At 41.3% G+C, this 20,643-nt stretch overlaps 1 protein-coding gene across 11 annotated transcripts in view; it reads right to left on the minus strand.

Annotated features, from left to right (window-relative positions):
* The window catches only part of ZNF385D (zinc finger protein 385D), a 551,565-nt gene that overhangs the window by 239,689 nt on the left and 291,233 nt on the right, over nt 1-20,643 (minus strand). The gene's annotated exons all lie outside the window — the stretch shown is intronic.

A 20,643-nucleotide genomic window follows, 5' to 3' on the forward strand; every position in this document is an offset into this window, starting at 1 on the left:
AACACCCACGGAATTCCACAGCTGCCGATTTCAAGCTGCATAACCTAATAAATAAATTGTTAGCCATATATACCAGAAAGGGTCCAAAATAGAATTATATGGGTTTCTCCTTAAAATGCCGCACATGGTGGGGCATTCTGTTGTTTGTTTTGTGTATGGTGTGCCTCGTATTGAAGCTAGTGGCTATATTAACCACACAGGAATTTCCTATATGAAGCTTAATTTGAAACAGCCAGGTAACTTATTCAAAGGAGAATCAGCTGCTTTTTGGTAATACAGATGCAGTGCGATGCCAACAGCCCCGTCTCCAACCAGAGATGGGCAGTGCAATCCTATGCTTGTGAACTAAAGATTAAGTCTTACCGTTTTCAGTGGAACTAAAGGAGTCACCAATGTAGCAACCAAGGGTGGTCCTATACTCACAGAGGCCTTTCCTGGTGCCTGCAAGGTCTCCTCTCTGCTCCCTCCTGAAATTAGACTTGACAGAAACATTCTATTGTCACCGATAGAATAGGTGGTAGTGGTGGTGGGTGGGTGAGTGGGTGTGGTGCCCACAACAATTTCTCTAGTTTGCAAATGGGCCCATGGGCCACAATCATTTTGTAACCCCACCCTAGCAAGTGTTTTTAAGACTGCAGCCTTAATCTCTAGACAGTAGATTACTAGACAGTAGTAAAAATCATTGTGTCCCAAGTGAGCATTGAACCTTCCGGGTGAAGTGGCATAGCTGGCCCACTTCCTGTGTTCTCTGGCCAAAGGAGCAGACCTAACAAAGAAAGCGTGTAGGCAGGCAAACTGGGGACCTCAGGAGGAGGATGAAAGGAAGGGGCTCCTAACATCCAAAAGGCCTCTGTGCCCCTTGTGTGTGAGAGAGAAAAAGAGAGCAGAAAATTTGAAGCAAAGACCAGGAGCTCAAAGTTTAGTCCCCTCCTGGAGACAGAAGGCCAAGGCAAGGAAGACAGAAGACAAAACCAAGCAGGGCCAAGGAACACAGCTGTGTGTCAGGTCCCACTGCATATCAACAGTCAATAGCCCGATTACTCCAAACCCAATGAAGGCCAATAAAATTAGGAACAGTGTTGAATAGATGAAAAAAGGATGCCCTTCCCCAAAGACCAATCAGAGCATATCCTATCCCCTCCCCCAAAAAAATCCTACTTAGCCACACATGGTGACTGGCAAAGCCCCACACTGCTCAGAGTGTGAGAGGGTGGGATGCTGAAAAGAGACAAAGAGGAAGTCCTTGGGTCAACAAAGGACATGTGGGGAATCCCTCCCTCCCTCCCTCTGTTGTAAGCCTTTCTCCTCCAAGGTAGGGGGTATATTGACCCCCCAACTAAAGGCTGGGGTGGGCATTATCACTGCCTTCATTGGCCAATGCCAGTGATGCTGAAATGACAATAATGATGATAATTTATTAATTGTACCCCGTCCACCTGACTGGGCTGCCCCAGCCACTCTGGGTGCCTTCCAGCACATATAAAAACATAGCAAAACATTAAACCTTAAAAAGCTTCCCTATACAGGGCGGTAAAGAGAGACTAGTGTCAGCTAAGTGACTGGTGTCACTTGTCACAAATCTTCACGCAGTGCTTAAATCGTACACCCTCTGTCTTCTTTTTAAGTGCAGGATCTGAATCCAGCCCAGGCAGGGGCAGAAAAACAGCATGTGAAAGTAATGAAGAGTTATCAGAACCAATACAAGATTATTCCTCTTCCTTTCCCTCTTGAAGATGTCCCACACACCTCAGCACAAGATTCCTCCTTCTGCAGAACGAGGAAACTGCTATAAGTTTATAAATATATCTAAGACCAGAGCTATCTAGAACCAGAGCTATCTAGAAGTGCATGGGCAAAATTGTGACTTCATGCCATTGTTATGATTGTGCTCCAGTGCTTGTAACAAGAATATTGGGTTTTTCTCTAGATTCATCAGACTCCTGTATAAAGCTGAACTATCTCCAGAGCAGTAAAAGGACATGACACCTGCACATTTGCAAGTGCTACTAAATTAGCTGTCTACACTGCAGAGTTAGTCCAAGAAAAATGGCTCTTCCTCCAGGCAGAACACCACTCTAATATTCTCATAAACTGGTTCTGGGTGTCTTTGACACACAAGGCCATACATGCTTTAAGGACATAAAACTGTATTTGCTTCAAGTACAGAGGCTAAGATACAGATAGGATGTGACAGAAACAAAACTATAAATTTTCTAACCCCAGACTTCACCCGAGATCAGACCCATTCTCAGCAAATCTACAAATGTATGTGACAGACTTCTCTCCCTGCTTATTTGGAATTCCACAGTTGCCTTATATCTTTATGAACTGAGTAGGTGAGTTTCATTTTGGGGGGGTGGGGTGGGGGTGCCATTTTTTTTTATTCTGTAAGAAATATTATCTTCCTGTCATGTCAAGATCACAGGTCTGCTTCACCCTGGGGCTTGTTATATCCCATCCTGGAATAATCACAGCCCTCAAGGTTTGACTTCTTCAAAAGTAAGAGCAAGAGTTCAGCCTTTTTTCAGAAGACATACCTAGACAGGCTAAAAGTCCTTATATTTCATCCTAAGTAAAGGTAAAGGGACCCCTGGACAGCTAAGTTAATCTTGAGTATGCAGTGCTTAGTTGTGGTTACATAGCAGAAAGGAAAGGGACTGCAAGTGCCCCAAAGCCATGGAATTGAAGAGAAGCTTCAGAGCGAAGTCTTGGTAAGCTCTGGCTCAAATTTAGTCTTCTGATATGATCTCCTGCAGGTGAGGAAGGTAGAAGATGGCTGGTGATTAGAGTTGGCAGAAAGTGGGAGGCAAAGTAGAAGTATAAGCTGGATGGACAGGCAGGCAAAGTGCTGTGAGGAATCCAGTAGCAGCTTGGACTGATCCCTACACAGGAGGCACCCAAAATAGGCCAATTCCCAACTCAGGCTTTGTCCACCTAGTTTACTGGCCTATTTTAGATACAGTGTATACCCCTGAGATTGCTTATTGATTGCTTATTGTTGGTTTTATTCAGATTTATGTATATTTTAAAACTCATTTGATTTTATATCTTTTCAATATTTTAGTGTTGCAATTTTATTCTGCATATAGTTTTGAAATGCTTTGATGGGAAGTGGTCTATAATTTTTTTTTTATTAAAAAAAATACTTTTATCAATCTCAGGAGCCAGGCCAGAACCTGAGGATTTTCAGGTGAAGTTAAAAAAATCCTTGTTTCATTGTGTCACCTAATAAGACACCAAATTATTAAGCTCCTTCAGTCAGTTATATTGGTGGCACCCAAGTGCAACAAAGACCACAGCAGTTCTACAGCTCTCTTATTGTGATCCACCAGAGAACCATAAGAGAGCAAATCACTTTGGACTCACTTTGGGATCCTTTTGCAGGGGGAACTAACAAGGGGAAATCCTGTAACAACCTTTGAAGGGCCAGGTTGAGGCTGTGTCCAGCCAGCAGTACCATAGGAGTAGCCCTCTGTTAGTTCTTTGTAACACTGATTGCACATATTAACCACTTCCCAGAATCCCTCAATCAGCATACAGAAGACTTGATCACAACACGGAACTTAACTACATCAAATGCATGTATTTAAATGTATTCTGTTCCTAGTGCATTTTAAGTACACAACTGCTTACACTAAGTTTATGTGGGCGGCCAACATCCAGAAACACTATACTGTTCCAACCTTGTATGCCAAAGTAATGGTTGCTGAACAGCAGGGATTTGGTTTCTGTGGGAAACTATGTTATTTATTTATTTATTTTAGGCATCGATAAGTAGATCTTCTGCCAAATTGGCACTCAAAGTGGTGAACTGCTTCAATAAAAGTGACAGAAAACTCACTTAATTGCACCTTGGAAAAAGATCATGAGATTCTGTACAGCATTTCAGTCAAGTCATTATAGTCATTATAACCAAAGCTATACTGTTTAGAGTTCCTGCTTTTTTTTCCTTAACAGAAAATATCCACACAAGCCGGTGTTATGGAGCCAAAATCTACCGTATTTTTCGCTCTGTAAGATGCACCAGACCATAAGACGCACCTAGTTTTTGGAGGAGGAAAACAAGAAAAAAAAATTCTGAATCCCAGAAGCCAGAACAGCAAGAAGGATCTGGGTTCTGGGATAGCCTCTTGCTGTTCTGGCTTCTGGGACAGCTGCACGAAGCCTCTTCAGGGCAGCAGGATAAAGGCTTCCCCTGCCCGGAAGAGGCTGCGCACGGCTAAACCAGAAGCCAGGACAGCAAGAGGAATCGCTGCGCAGCAATCCCTCTTGCTGTACTGGCTTATGGGATAGCCATGTGAAGCCTCTTCCAGGCAGCGGGAGGAAGGCTCCCCCAAGAGCCACACAGCCTTTCTCCCTCCTTAGGGAAAAGCCCCGAAGAGCTGCACACACACTCCACGGAGCTCTTTAAAGGGAGCGCTGAGCAGAGCCTCCTGCCTGCATTTGCTCCATAAGACGCACACACATTTCCCCTTACTTTTTAGGAGGGGAAAAGTGCGTCTTATAGAGCGAAAAATATGGTATTATACAGGCAACCCCCAATTTGCTTGGGGGTATTGTTCCGGGTCACTGAGTGTGATGGCAGAGTGCAATATGCCCATTATGCCCCTGCCCCGCCCCCTTTCCCAGCCACTTCTGGGTTGCCACAATGCATGCATGTGTGCAGTCACACGTCAATTGGACATGTGTAAATCAGTCATCGCCAAGAGAGAGAGCACACACACATACACACACAACCCCATTGCACTGCATGGCCTACAATGATGTAGAACCCCTTTTGGTTTCCAGTGACTTTCTGATCTGCTTAGTCCAGTTTTGCAACAGGCAGAATCTTCTGGGTGCTGCTAAGAACAAACTTCTCAAAGCTCAAACTTTACCTTCCAATTCATATTAACTAACCTTTTGTCAGTAGTCGGCTGCTCAAACCCATATAGCAAAGTCCTGAAATCTTTTTGGTGACCTTCTATCTCGGTAACTCCTCATGATACCTGTATTAGGAATATGACTATTTGACCATGAATCTGCCTCTGCAGTTCTTTCCCTAGCCTCATCCAAGAGACCCAAGTCAGAAATACAGATCAAACTCCTCTCTTACTTTTTTCTTTGGCTAATATTGACCATTGGGCATGGGAACTGGAGGCATGCCAATTAATCAGCACTGATATGCTGGGCACCTGTTAAATATTCCAATGGCAATCAACTAAGACAAAAATGTTGGTGACTGGAAATGGACAAACAAGTTACATGACTTGTGCTGCAAATGATAAATCCCAGAAGGGTTTTCTTACTTTCACTGGGCCAATGTAGTCATGTGTAATGGCGAGACTTTGTCATCTAACACTGCTGACTAACAAAGAAGACAGGACTGGACACAGTGTTAAATTTCTGAGTCTATGGTTGGGAATCAGACACTTTATTGAAGAAGCTGCTTAGCGCTTATTACCCTCTTGGTCTTCATGAGCTAGAGATATGGTGATACAGTAATAGATTTGTGTTGGTGACAGTCAGTTCCTAATAGATAATGAAGAAAAGTTTAAGGAAGTTCTGGCCCCCAGGACAAAACGTGGAAAGCATGTGAAGGAAAACAGGTTATTGCCACTTCTGAAGAGTCAGAATTGTATGTTGCAGGCAGAGATCCTTATCCAGAGCATTTTTAATTTGTTGTTGAGTCACAGCTTTTGGAGCAGCCTGGGATGAAATGAAGAGTACATGCGTGTTGGTCAGTTCCTCGGAATTGTGAATGGTTGAAGTCTGAGGCACAGATGTCATGAAAAAATAATCAGCAGCATTTGACTTGCCAGGACAATATATTGGAGTATGATTAAAAGCTTGAAGTTGTGCTATCCAACGTTCAATGTGGGTCAGTAGTTGGAACGAATCACTGATGAACATGGGTTGTGGTGGCATATGATCTGTGATTATTATGAAATGGTGTCCAAATCAGCACAAGTGGAAGTGTAAGCCATTCCACACTACAGCCAACGCTTTTCATTCTGTTTGTGAAAAGCGATACTCAACAGCTGAGGGTGCTTTACTTGCATACACTGTGATAAATATACAGCTACTGGAGTCTGTTTATGTAGAAAGACCTTCAAGCCTAACAAGGGCTCATTTTTTATGAGTTGTGTGTTTTGGGGGCTCAAAATATGCCATTGTTGTATAGCTAGAAAGGGACACTTTAAGCTGAGATAAAGCTGCTTGATATTTATCAGTCGATTCCCAGCTTTGTTTTTGCTGATGAGCTCTCTTAGGGGCTGAGTTATGATGGCTAGATTTGGGATAAAAAAAGCCACAATATTGGCAAGGCCAAGGAGCTTCCTTAGCTAAAAGGAAGTCTGTGGCTCTGCAGCTTCTTGCACGGCTGCCACATTCTTTGGCTCAGGAGAAAGAAAACATGAAAGGGGAAAAAACCAAACAACTCACATTGTATTCACACTTCCCAGGATTCAGTGTGAGATTGTATTGCAAATAATCCAAAACTGCTTCAAGGGTGTCATCATGTGGCTTCTGATTTGGTCCAAACAAAAGAATGTCATCATTGAGGTTCAAGGCACCAGGGAGCCCGGCTAGAGTTTCTTGGATTACATTCTCAAAAATTTCAGCAGAAGACGAGACACCAAAGCTTAGTCTTTGTATCACCCAATATGAAAGTGAGTGATAAATATGGTGATATATCTAGAGCCAGGGTGAAACTCAAGCTGGTGATATGCAGCTCTCAGATAAAGTTTGGAGCGGATCCTTGCCCCATTTTGGTCTGAAATAAGAATATGAATCTTACCTTTAAGGTAATTGCAATAATTCACCCTTTCCTGCTCTTTCCTGTCCTTTTCCTGTTTTCCTTAATGTTACATTTACTTTAATGCCATAATGGTGCCAAACACTGTCAATATGTTGTTATTATGAGCCCTATTCAGGCATGCTGCTTGCATGTAAAAGCTACACGTGAGCAGGGTGAATAGGACAAAGCACAGTAAGCTCCACACCCTTGCAATTCTGTGCCAGTCACCCTCCACAAGTCAAATGGTGAAGTCTGAAGCAGGGAGCCTTGTCTACTCATGAAGGTTGCCTATAAGATTTGAAATCCCAATTTACAATTGAATGGAAAATACCCACATCAGGTCCAGGGAGCTTTGGATCTGCAGATCCAAGGCCGCCGCCAGCATCCCAGAACACCCCAATTTAGCCCGTTGCCAGTAGAGACCATCAGCAGGCTCCTTCTATAGACCTATCAGAGGCCTCCAGGGCAGGCAGGGTAGGCAGCCTGCTGCAACCAGTGGAGAACATCTCCCCCAACAGAGGAGCTCTTCTGCATAATCCTAATCCCCTCTGGTGAGGGTTAGGATGGCTCCGGTTTTTCCCAAAAAAGCTTTTTATTTCCTTTGGTGAGTCACATGACTTCCAGGTGCTTAGCATTTTTGAGATAAAAATGAATATTGTTCCATTTAGAAGAACACTTCTTCATGTGTGCTTTTGCAGTTGGCTGCACAGAGGTAAGAAGGGCTGAATTTAGATTACACCAATTAGAATAAGCCTTTCTGCCGATATTTTTTTTCAGGCTTCCACTTGTTATTCTTCTAATTCCTTTGTTGCTAAGGAACACTGCCGCAGGAGATATTAGAATTACCTGCTATTAAGGTAATCAAGGGAGCTAGGAGTGGACAAAAGAGTTGAGCCCATTAAATCACTATAAGTAGCAGCACTTAACTGAATGCAAATAAGGGTGCCAAATTTTGTCAAGCTAGGCGGATGTCCACGTCCAAGAAATAATGGTAAGAATAGATGGCAGATTGCATAAAATACCAGGATGATAGCAATCATGTATACAGTAGTAACAATAAAGCTGAATTTATGTTAGCAGAGTTTCATGGGAACCGCTCTGGGTCCCAAAATGGGTAATGTCTAAAAGGAGAAACAACATGGGGCTTCTGAACGATGTAATGTCTTCCCCATGCAGCTACTGACAGTGCTGACATGGAAAGGAGGTACATCATTCACTCAATCCAAATTCTTCCTGCATATGTTACTGGAGTGCCATGGGATTCAAACACCTAAAAGTGCTTTCCACGCTAATCTGGTTATGAACATAAAAACCACCCCTACATGGAATCTCCTTAAATACGTGCACTACTATAAAACACAATTGAAAAATTAGTTTTGTGATGGTACGTTCTTCCACAATCTTAGTTTTGTGGTACATTGTCTTCTATACTATGTTACATGGAAATGAGCCAATTAAATGAAAGATTCATTTGTTAACCCCTCCTATGCTTCCATACACAGCATTGCACCCCTGAAGGATAATAAAGTGTACCGTACTGACATCCATGCAATGTTATTTAAATTGCCACCCAACCGCCTCACCCTGCCCTGCCCTGCCCTGTATTTTGCCAGAACAAAGGTGGCAAACCCAGTTGTGTGGAATATCCTCACGTCAGTGCTGTATGGAGATTCGTGTCACTTATGTGAATAAATTCCATATTAAATAATATGCTACACCACATGAAGAGCCTCTACGGTCAGAGTAGATCAGCATACACCTTCTGCTTTTCCTAATGCAAAATACAAGACAGTCTACTGCTCTTTTTTAAAACCATAAAACCCACAAAAGGCTACTTGTATTGTACACAGTATTTAAATCCAGTTAATGCTACCACCTTAACTGTTTGGTTTTGACATAGAGATTAAAGGTCCACCTTCATGGGGACTAGTAGTGTGTGTGTGTGTGTGTGTGTGTGTGTGTGTGTGTGTGTGTGTCTGTGTCTGTGTCTGTGTCTGTGTCTGTGTCTGTGTCTGTGTGTGTGTGTGTTGTTTGATCACGGTGTTGGTTTGTAATGGTTACTCATGTAATGATCCATCTGTCAAGTTTTTCCCAACAGCGGTTGTTAAAATTAGAAGAGGGTATGTTGTTGGTTATTTTTATTCACAGCCAGATTAATTCAAGACCTACAGTAATCAGTTTGCATTATATAGCCTTTCATGCAGTTTGCTCAGATTTATAGCTTGGTTGCTTTAGTCTCATACTTGCGAAACAGCTGCTAGGCATTTAGCTAATATCATGCTGTACACAAGTGGATTCTGATTTGTTCATTTGAAGTCATACGCCAACAACAACGTTACGGAAAATATGCCATAATGCTAAATCTTTATCTGGGAGGGGAACATTTACCACGTAATGTCCTAAACCTACAGTGTCCATTACTCATGACACACCATAGTCGACCCTGTGTTAACTCACCAAGTGGTTGGGTTGTGATTCTGGTTCTAGACTATCTATTCATTAGAACTTCTCAGCTAATTTAGACCAACTACTCCAGGAATAACAAAATTGAGAAAGAAATTAAAATATTTCAATACTTTTAAATCAAAATAATAATGCTTTCTAAGTACCATACACACATTTGGAGTTAATGAATGACAACGTCAATGAAAAATACTTGGTTTTCATAGTTCCACAACAGTTTTTCTGTTGTCTTTGTTGAGAACCGTAGATGTGACTGAATTAAATAAAACCAATTAAACCTTTCCCTCATTTGATTGTGTTTCTTTCAATGGATCGTATCTGCTAAAGCCCATTCCGCTTTCTCATTAAAATGCAGCTCCTAGCTGAACAAGCCTAACTGGCAAGAAGTCACTAAACATAATTGTTTGAAATATGAATATTTCTAAAAACAGTGCATTTTGATTACAGTCATCTGTTTAGATGAGGTGGCATTTTACTGTGATTGTATTTCAACAGAAAGGGATGTTTTATCTTATGGCTAAAGAGGTGATAAATAGAAAGCTTGACAGAAATAATCCACTGAACACAACCTTCAAAACAAATGTACTTTGCACACCAAATGCTACATTTGGATTTAATTCTTTTTTAAAGCATTCTTCCATAATGCAATTTATATTCATAATCAGCATGGCAGCATGAAAGACTAATACACAGAGTGGTATTAGTGTCTCTGTTCATTAAGAAGCAAAGTATTAATATTTTAATTCATGGCATGTTTGGATCCGATTCTCAGCAGACATTCAAGCTTCTTAATCTGAAACACACATTTCAGAAGATAAAAAATAAGGACAAGTGTGGTGATTGAAACTAGGAAAGCAGACTTTTAAAATTTTAATATTACATAATGAAGCACAAACTATTCTCTGTTCATGTTGTTGAATGGCTAAAAACTGTTGCCTGAAGGAAAGTAGCCAGAGAAACATCTATGCATCTAAACTGGTTTATGCACACTGATGGGTTCCGTCTATGTTTTCAGGATTACAGTTCCTAATGTAACACAAGGTTAATAAGTGAGAGTAGGGAGGAGCTAAGCAGTTAGTTCACGTAACATTCACAAAGAGAAGGAAAGCAAGCATGAGTTATTTTCTTGCATTTGTAAGCTCTGGCCACATGGATTTCCCAAATTCCTTGCTTTTCCAAATTCCTAAACTCAATTTGTCTGGAGTTACAGATAAACAGCCTTCCATAGAGTTCAACCTCTCCGGTGAGAAATTTTGAGCACTTACAGTGCTATCTCGGGTTAAGAACTTAATTCATTCTGGAGGTCCGTTCTTAACCTGAAACTGTTCTTAACCTGAAGCACCACTTTAGCTAATGGGGCCTCCTGCTGCCGCTGTGCCGCCGCTGCACGATTTGTGTTCTCATCCTGAAGCAAAGTTCTTAACCCGAGGTAATATTTCTGGGTTAGTGGAGTCTGTAACCTGAAGCGTATGTAACCTGAAGCATATGTAACCCAAGGTGCCACTGTATATAGTTACCTTACACTTACACACTTACACACACACACACACACTGCCCACCTTCTATCTTCAGAACACACAGGTCATCTACTTCTATATAACCTGTCTTACAATGATTGACCAGTGCTGTCTATTTCAACTTGCAGCACTTATTCAGAGTTCAGATTTCCAGTAAATGCCTTCTTTGTTGTGTATATCCCATGAAAAGCCTCTAAGGTGCTTTTGCTGCCTCTGTGATTATTAGTTCAGAACAAAGGAAGCAGTCCAATCAATAATGCATCTGCCTAATAAAGAAGCACTTACTACAGTGTGATGTTTGAGAGAGCCAGTGTGGTAAGAGTGTGAGATAAGAATCTGGAAGACCAGAGTTTGAATCCCCACTCAGCAATGAAGCACACTGGGTGATTTGGCCAATCATTCACTCTTAGCTTAACCAACTCCACAGGGTTGTTGTTAGGATAAAGTGGGGAGGAAGAGACACCTATGTACACTACTTTGAACTCCTTGAGTGTCAAGCTCAGAGAGACCTCCCTTCCCTTTGGTAACTTCACAGATAAGAATTAATGAGCAGTTGATAGATTTATAGTCCTTTTATTGCAGCTTCATGTTGTGATCACAAATACACAGCTCTCTGCAAGGAGGCCAGTTGTCTACTCTAACCCTTCCTTATGACTTCCGCAGCAAGAAAGGCGCCAACTGGAAGTTCCTCCCTTCCTTTGCCTCCTTTTTCTCTGATACATTCAGACCTCCGAGTCCAGGGACAGGGGGTGGTCCCCCATACTCTCAATTGACGTCTCTCCTAGCTGTCCCCTCCCTTCCGCTTCTCCTGTCATTATCTCGTAGCTGGGTAACTCCTCTATAAGCTGTTCAGCTTCCGTGTCTGTATCTGCCTTTCTCTCTGCTTCTGAAAACCCTGGAGGGGGGGGATATTAACCCTCCTCTTCTGAGAGAAGCTGATCTGCCTGCGACAGCATTCCCCCATCTTCAGATCCAGACCATTCCCTAACACTGAGAAAAGGTGGGATATAAATGAAACAAACAAACAAACAGTGGGTACTGTATAATTTTTGTGCAATTTGCTTGGAAGAACTCAGGTCCCAATTCAGCTGCCCAAGGTGAATTGGGGACCTGAGTAAATCTCACACTATCCCTCTGGCCCCGCAATAAACAGTTTTAGTGTATTGACTGGTATTCTTTTTGTCATCCCTCATTTTTTTGCATTGGGGGGGAGAAGAGGGCAGCAACTTAACCTGGGATGTTATGTAAGCACTGCACCCGAGCTGTGGGCTCTTCATCACCTGATTTCCAAACCCCTCCCTAGTTTATAAGGAGGCAACCAAATGATAATCAACTACTGTCTGTACATGAGATAAATGAAGAAGCAGGGAGATTTCATGGAGATCCTGGATGTCAGACACCATGTCTGTTCTATGTTGGTCACTGCTATTACAGCCTGATAATGAAATTAAGCACAGAAAAGGGAGAAGATGTCATTCTTTCACTTTAAGATTTGAATCACGATCTTTATCCCCCCCAGTTAAACTGCATACAGCTTAGAGAATGAAGACCTCCTTGATGAAAATACCAGGCTGCCTGTGGAGCAAATGGATGTGTCAACTCAATGCTGCTGAACAGCAAGACTGTATGAACTATTTTATATTTCCTATTGTTAGGTATTGAGAATGTACTCTCTACTGATCTAGAGAGCTGTAAGAAACCCTGAAGAAAATAAGGAGTACTGCATGGACTTTGAACAAACCGGTAAACCACTGTGGACTAAGGATTTCTACAATTTCTGAATGTAAGCATTGCCCGTGACCCGGATTTCCCACCTGCTCAAATAAATTACAAAAATGTAATTTTTATAGAATACTAGATGGACACTATACAAATATAACAAATAACCAGCAGCTGAACTGATAACGGCAGCACTACTTTCTGCCCACCCATAGTGGTGAAAGTACGGCACAGCAGAAAGCAGGCCAGCAGCAACCCCACCTGTGTCCCAACTTAACAACTAAGGTCAGGATTTCTGATGTCTTGACCTAGTTTGCACCGCAATCTAGGTAAAGCATGTTCAAAAATAGCTTCCAAAGTGCTTTTTTAAAAAAGAACTTCAGTGATCACTGCTGTAAAAATTGTAACATGGGAATAGTTTTGGACAAATACAGGACGAATCAAGGATTTTATCAGAGAGAGAGAGAGAGAGAGCATGAGAGGGAGAATGAAAGCTTCTTTTGATTTTTCTACACTCATGGTTTTTAATTGAAACTATTTATTCATAGTTTTAATCCTAACAGTTTACTAACTGAATAATAGGATAAGCTTCACAAGCTGAAAAGCATGATATTAAACAAAAAGATGAACATAAGCTGTGAAGCTGAAAAAAGCTCATCGACTCAGATCCACTGTAAAATAACAACAAATCCTGTTGTTTCTCTTTCTAGTTATCAGAGGACTAGTTCATCCATCCATCCACCCATCCATTCATTCCAGAGGGGGCACCTAGTGTGGGATGCAGTTGCCAGGTTGGTAGGTGTGGCAGCCTAATGACGCCATGTGTCACAAGTCTTGGAAGCACCCTCTGGTTGCCACTGAGCTACCGGGTGAACTCCAAGGTATTCATACTTGCATATAAAACCCTAAGTTTAATGGAGCTTACTCCCAGGTGAGTGGAAACAGGACTGTGGAATAAGTAGTGCGGAAATCAGGCCCCAGCACAACATTATAGCTTTTAACAGCACCGGTGCTTCAATCCATTATGCTGCTCTGCTAAATTGGGTCAACCAGCACTTCCAGGTGTGTTAGTGGAATTAAGCAAAAGTGGCACAAAAGTGGAGAAGCGGCATGGAAGTGTCTAGGCAAATAACTGGTGAACAATCCTAGATTATACAGTAGTGGCCAAAATTGTGGAAACCTTTTGGAGAAAGTGTATTTTCGAGGTTTCATGGCTCATAACACCACCTTTTTTTGGAGTAATACCATAAAATAATACCATCTTTCCATTGATATATAATTTTATGGTATTACGCAAAAAAAAAGTGGTGCTATGAGCCATCATTACCAAAACAAGATGACACCTGATTGGCTCACTAAACATTCCTTTTTCTGGTTATTTGGCTTCAACTTTTGATAGAATGCAGATAATTGAACAAACTTTGTTGCATTACATTCTTCATTAGATTATCTTTCTATTGATATATAATTTTATGGTATTACTAAAAAAAAGGTAGTGTTATGAGCCATCAAACCTCAGAAATACACTTTCTCCAAAAGGTTTCCACAATTTTGGAACTAGTGTACCTATCAATATTATCACAAACCATCGGTCTGATAAACGGTTACTACAGTTCTACGACTGACATGCAGCAGAGCTAGACAAAGCTGACTCATTTTGCTACAGTGGTATCCTGGACAAATCAGATCAGCATCCTTCCTTCTATGCACTGTGGAAGTTATGCACATCTCTGAATATCAGCTGTTAGGCTAATCCACTGCAATGAACCCATTGGGCAAGGCAGACACCTGTTGTTAATCCACTCTGGCATTGGCTCTTGGCTTCACTGCAGGCATTTCTTTTGCTCACTAGTGACCTTTGGAGAGTAGCTTTATACAACTGCTTTGTATTAGCAAGCTTTACTATGGAGACAACAGAAACAAGACTTGAATCTCTGTGCTGCAAAACAAAGCACAGCAATACTGAAAAGGGTTATTAATGGAAGCCGTCGAAAGTTATTACGAAAATCACTTACTGCTTATTTAAACCCAACACTTACTGCATATATAAACCTTGTCACAGTGCAAGGCTGAAACAAATGACAACTTTTTAAAATCTAGGTAAAGAGGCCTGTAATCCAAAATGTCTTTGATCAATGCCCCATTTGTGGTTCTCACGTCTATTTTAACCATTATTCAGTCTGATGTATTTGACCTTTAGGATAAAATAAGGCCGATGGCTTTTACATTTATTTGCTCCATTGTGTCACTGTAATTGAGTTCACCTAGAGAGACATCTGAAATTTTAATAACAATAATCGTTTAGGCACTAAATTTGGTGCTTTTAATCATAGGGGGCAAATGGCCTCTTTTCAGCTAATCTGCTAAGTGGGGAAAAATTGAAGTACTGCACTCCTGAGTGATGACCACCTCTCTTATTTTTACACTACTGTTTGCCACAGTTTCCATCATCTTTTGATAAGTTCAGATTCTGATAATTTGGGGAGATATTCTGAATGAGGGGTTTGAACAAAAGATTATGTGTTGCACATTAAACAAGACTGAGTTCTATAGCATAGGAGCTCACAACACCCTAGTATTGGATGAGGGTGGCGCTGTGGTCTAAACCATTGAGCCTCTTAGGCTTGTCAATTGGAAGGCTGGTGGTTCAAATCTGTGCCACGGGGTGAGCTCCCTTTGTTCTGTCCCAGCTTCTGCCAGCTTAGCAGTTAGAAAGCGCACCAGTGAAGTAGATAAAAAGGTACCAATGTGGCAGGAAGGTAAACGGTATTTCCATGGGCTCTGGCACTCGTCACTGTCCTCCTTGCGCCAGTAGCAGTTTACTCATGCTGGCACATGACCCAGAAAACTGACTGTGGGCAAACACCAGCTCCCTCGGCCTGAAAAGCAAGATGAGCGCCGCACCCCACTGTCGCTTTTGACTGGACTTAAGCATCCAGGGGTCCTTTACCGTTTACCTTTACTAGTATTCAATTCTGTATACTGAATTGGGAAGCTGGTACAACCAGTGCATGCTGGGAAACACAATTCCTTCAACTTTTTACCTTCACATTGTGTTTGAGTCCTTACTTTGATATATAGTAGCAAAACAGAGATGGGCAATGATTAGCAAAAATCATTATTGCCTGGGCCAGGACCTCTCAGCAAGTAATCTAGTCACCTCAGGAAGTAGGATTCTCTCTTACCCAATTCAGAACTCAACTATGTGGCAGATCAAGGTTTGACACACCTGGTCAAACAGAACAATGCCATTTATACCATACTTCCTGATAATCAGACTCCAGCAGAAAACATGGCTGAGACACGATTACATTCATTAAGCCCACTCTAATTTCCAACTTTTAGTAAGGAGACCCCACCTAACCTCTAAAAGGGTGGAGAAAACCATAGTTTCTCCTTCTTACTTCATCTTAACCTCACTTCCAGCAGTGGCTGATTTTGGGGAGCTCAAATGGTTTGGTCACATTGGACGTTGAGCCTTGGGGGTGCCACAGGGGCCACTGCAACTATGATTAAAATGGAATACTAAAAGCGGGGGGGGGGGGAGAGCAAATTTTGGTGTTGTACAGGGCGCCACTGAAATTTGAGACTGCCGCTGCTTCCAGGCATTCCTATGAAACTAAATTCCTATAAAACAGATTGGATTTGGGTGCTCTGAGTACTCTTCTTTTATCTGAATCCCACTATGTGCTAGGAGCATTTCAGTGCAGCACACTGGACCAAGAAGCTCTTTGGTAAAGGCATTCTATTGCCCAGCTGCAATAGCAGAGCTTTTTGAGTCTAAGAGCTGGAAATCATACAAAAACCTAAGGCGTAGATTCCCTGGCCCAAGCTTCTGGTTCTGACCAACACAGGCACACATCGCTACCAATTAAAAGGGTCCCCTCTATGCATTGGAAAGATAACTTTAAATCTCCTTTCTGCCTTCTGGAGTTTCATGTCAAGTGGGAACGCTCCACTCTTTTTCATCCATGTCGTTAGCATTGTAATATTTTTACTCTTTTAAGAACTTATTTTATTTAGGGTTGTAAATGTATTAGGTTAAATGTACCCATGAATTTATGTTTATATGCTGCACCACACTGATTAGCTAGTAACTGAATTCCTTTTCCCACCCATCTGTAATAAACATCTTTTCAAGTGTGCTCTTGTTGTGGGTGTAAATCCCTAGGATTCTGAACTTCTTAGATGCAATTTCAGAGTAGCACGCTGCTGGCCCATGTAAAAGATCCCTCTCTTACACAAGCGTGTGTAGGGGTTACACGTGAAACACACACACACACAAGCTTTTTTTTAAAGAAATACATTCTGCCCAGAGTGGTGTAATAGGCCAATTCTATGCAGGAAAAAATAGATAATGAGGCAAGGTGTTTCTGGACTTCTGATTGTTTCTCGATTATTTCCAGATATACAGATATTTCCAGATATACAAAAAAAGTAGTATTTTATTCATGATTGCATTCTCATTTCAGTTCTCAGACAAAGTTTCTTCTCCAAAGTACCTGTGACTCTAAGGGATCATCTTAAGTGAAAGTCTAAGTGAACATGTGACTGGGTAATGAAGTAAAGCTGCACTCCATAAAGTGAAGGAAAGAAGCAGTATGTCCAAGCTGAGCCACTTTCTTCCCCAAATCATCTTCCTACATGGATTAATCATCTTGTTTGCCTTAGTTGTGCTTCACTTTTCTGAACTCCTGCTTTCAACATGGATGCACAGGTGCTACCTCCCTTTATTCACCACTCACTAAAGTATTGGTCTATACCTAAAATGCCTGGAGTCCCCCTTCCCCTGCAACAGGCATCACTTAGCTTGGGCAGGGATGTGTACTGTCAATGGATGTTGATGATATCATTCACTGCACATAATCACAGCTGCCTACACAGAAGCGGGGAGCTCTCTTGTGCTCCTCTGCTGGACTGGGAGAGCAAGAGGAATGGCTGTTAATTTTAGGCCCAGAGTGCTGCATTCATATGCATCATCAACCATTGCTGTTATGCTAGGCAACGGGTCCAAGTCTGAAATTCATCAAATCTACCTGACTATTTAGAAACAGCCAGGAAAAATAATATACATTCTGCTTAGACTTATTATTATTATTATTATTATTATTTGTTCTGCTTTACGGTGTAGCTTGGATCCAGCCCAAGTCAGAAGAGATCAGTGGGACTTTTATCGTGACTAACATCTCATTGATTTCAATAGGACCCAAGTTCAACTAACTTAGTCTACCCCATTGTCTCCAAAAGCAACTCATATTACACACACACACACACACACACGGGGAGAGAGAGAGAGAGAGAGACCCTGGTCTTGTTTACAAACTACAGTGGATGCTCGGGTTGCAAACGTGATCTGGGCGGGATGCATGTTCGCAACCCACGTCTGTGCATCTGCGCATGCGCAGGTTGCAATCCGGCGCTTCTGCACACACGCAAAGCGCAATTTAGTGCTTCTGCGCATGCACGACCGCTGAAACCCAGAAATAACCTGTTGCGGTACTTCCGGGTTTTGGCGGTCCGCAACCCAAAAAAACGAAACCTGAAGCGGCTGTAACCCAAGGTATGACTGTATAAAGACAAAATACACAAGGGGAAGAAAGAAAAGGCAGAGAAGATGAATCAGTTTGTTAATGCAAAACGAATAGGTAAATTGTGAATAACATTGATATCTGTTTGGAGACAGGCGGATTTTCATTTGCTGGTGTTCTTTTCTGGATAGAAGGAATTCAACTACCTGATAGCACCTTAGTTCTCTAACTTGCAACAGAGGGCAGAGTATGCTTCCCCTTGCTTCTCCAGTCTCAGGGCAAATGGTATTAAAGATAATGTAAAAAGAGCACATGGGCGGGGGGGGGGTGAGTGCATGCAAAAACAGAGCTAGACAATTCACTTTCTACAGATTTTGCAACTTCCTTAGCAGCACTCAGCTCATGCAAACTGGAAGGTGGTGGACTCTCCTTTCAATGTTTTTTAAGCAGAGGTTTGATGGACATCTGTCAGGGATTCTTTGGGGGTATCTTCTAACTCCATGATTCTATGAAACAATAACCCCAAATATTGGAAGTATAATATGGGAAGTATAAAATTCACAATAAAATTTAATGTGTATGTTCACTGGCATTGCTTCTGTTTATAGAGTACATATATGGTGTCTGCCTTTTGGAAAAGTTATTGCTTGTGATAACTTCCTTTCTGTAACAAGCAACATGCAACACATCTATCAGCTATTACCTCTATTTTAATATTTATACTTTCAAATCCAATCTATAGGCCAAACAAAGTTTTCTACTCATTCAGCTGCCTAAGACACAACCCTCCAGGACCCTTTCAGGCAAAAGTTCAATTGGAACAAATTGGATTTTCAAAAATACTGCACATCTCTTGAGCATGGTTGTGCACTTGTGCAACTCACATTATAACAACTGATTCCAGTGGCACTAAACTCACTAAATCAAAATACATAACAATATTGCGGATCAGACTGTACCTATGCCAATTCAGAACTGAAGCTGCTGCAAATCTTAGATGAATTTAACATTCAAATAACCATACTGATAGCTATTCTGTCAAAGGGGCAGACTGAGGCTACAATCCTATACACAGTTATCAGAGAGCAAGTCCCACTTAAACCAGTGTGACTTTTTTTTACTATTCATGCACCAGACTGCGCTATAAATATTATGATGTTGCAGGGAATATAAAGTCAGTTGGTTATCTGTTTTAATTTCTGTGTGGTTTTATTGTACAGATGTATTGTATAGATGTAAACCGCTTTAGTCTTTTTAAAAAGAAACTGTGGTATACAAATATTTTTATAAAGGAAGGAAAGGAATTGCTTAGACCTCACCCTCAAGCAAGTTCTTACACTGCAAATTTGATAACTAACTGTTGCTTTTTATCTCAGTAGGGAAACAAACTTGTGTTTGAGAGTCTCATGAAAACAGAAATGTATAGTTTGCCTCTAAAACTAGTTTCATAGCTTATCTCTTACTTTCTCAGCTTATTCTAGTTGAAGCAATTGTAGACACTCTCCCCCTCAAAAAGCCAATCTAGCACTGATCAAAGTATGGCACATTTCTGCATTGTGCAGTCCAAAGTGAATTCTGCAAGACTGTTGCACTTTGTTGCAAAAGGAAACACATGAAATTCCAAGGCAAGAACTATGCTAAAAATATAACCAGGATTGCTTGCAAGGAGAGAGGGAGAGGGGGAATTTAAACATCCTTCTGCCAAAAATCAGCGAAGCATAATATTGCATTCAAAGAGCAGTCAAGATTCCTAATTCTCTAGCCCACACACATGAAAATGCCTCAGTTCTTAAACTCTTACGTTTGCTAAAATACAGTCAGAATAAAATATTTTAAAAACAAGCCAATAATAATTATGAAAATAATAACACAATATAGGAACTTTATAGATTTCATAATTCTCACCTTTAAAAAATAATAATAGGCATACATGCATTAACTTACCCAACAGCATTGCAGTCTCTTCTAATGAAAAGAAAGCTGGTAGTACAAATCTTCTTAAGCCTCCAGTGGCATGAAAACTATTACAGAAATGAATAGAATAAAGTCTCCTGAGCCTTTCCCCTGCCGGCCTGTTTTACAAAAACCAGTAAGGATCACACTGAGAAGTGTCAAAGCTGAATAAGCCACTAGCAATTGGACATATAGCCTCAGGGCAGTTAGCTTTTTCATAGGTGATCATTTGATTTTGTCCAGAAAAAGAAGACTCCTACAATATGCAGGGAAACAATGCACAATCTGCTACAGACAGCAGGCTGAGACATGTAGACAAAGAATCAGTTTTCTTCAAAAGACTTGGATGAGAGAGCTTGTCACAGAAAAATAACTCAGCCACCCTGAAATTACATCAAACCAATCCATCTAAATTCTGTCAATCTGCTGCTTTTCTCATTGCATTTTAAGAGCTGTTCAACTGCAGCATGGCAGAGTCCCTGCATTTATGGTGTAATTTATGATCACAAGAGCACCTCTCCTTTCCCCCTTACATATTCAAATGCATGTTTGAGCACTACAGAAAGCAAGTTGCAATCAAATACATTTGTCCTAGCTCTATTAACCAGGGCTTAAATTTAAGAGCTAGACCTTTATTGGTGTTTTGTTTAAGGTATTCAATAACCATGATCCTATTCTCTAATCT

The sequence above is a fragment of the Podarcis raffonei genome, chromosome 12 (assembly GCF_027172205.1).
Source record: "Podarcis raffonei isolate rPodRaf1 chromosome 12, rPodRaf1.pri, whole genome shotgun sequence".
Classification (NCBI taxonomy): domain Eukaryota; kingdom Metazoa; phylum Chordata; class Lepidosauria; order Squamata; family Lacertidae; genus Podarcis; species Podarcis raffonei.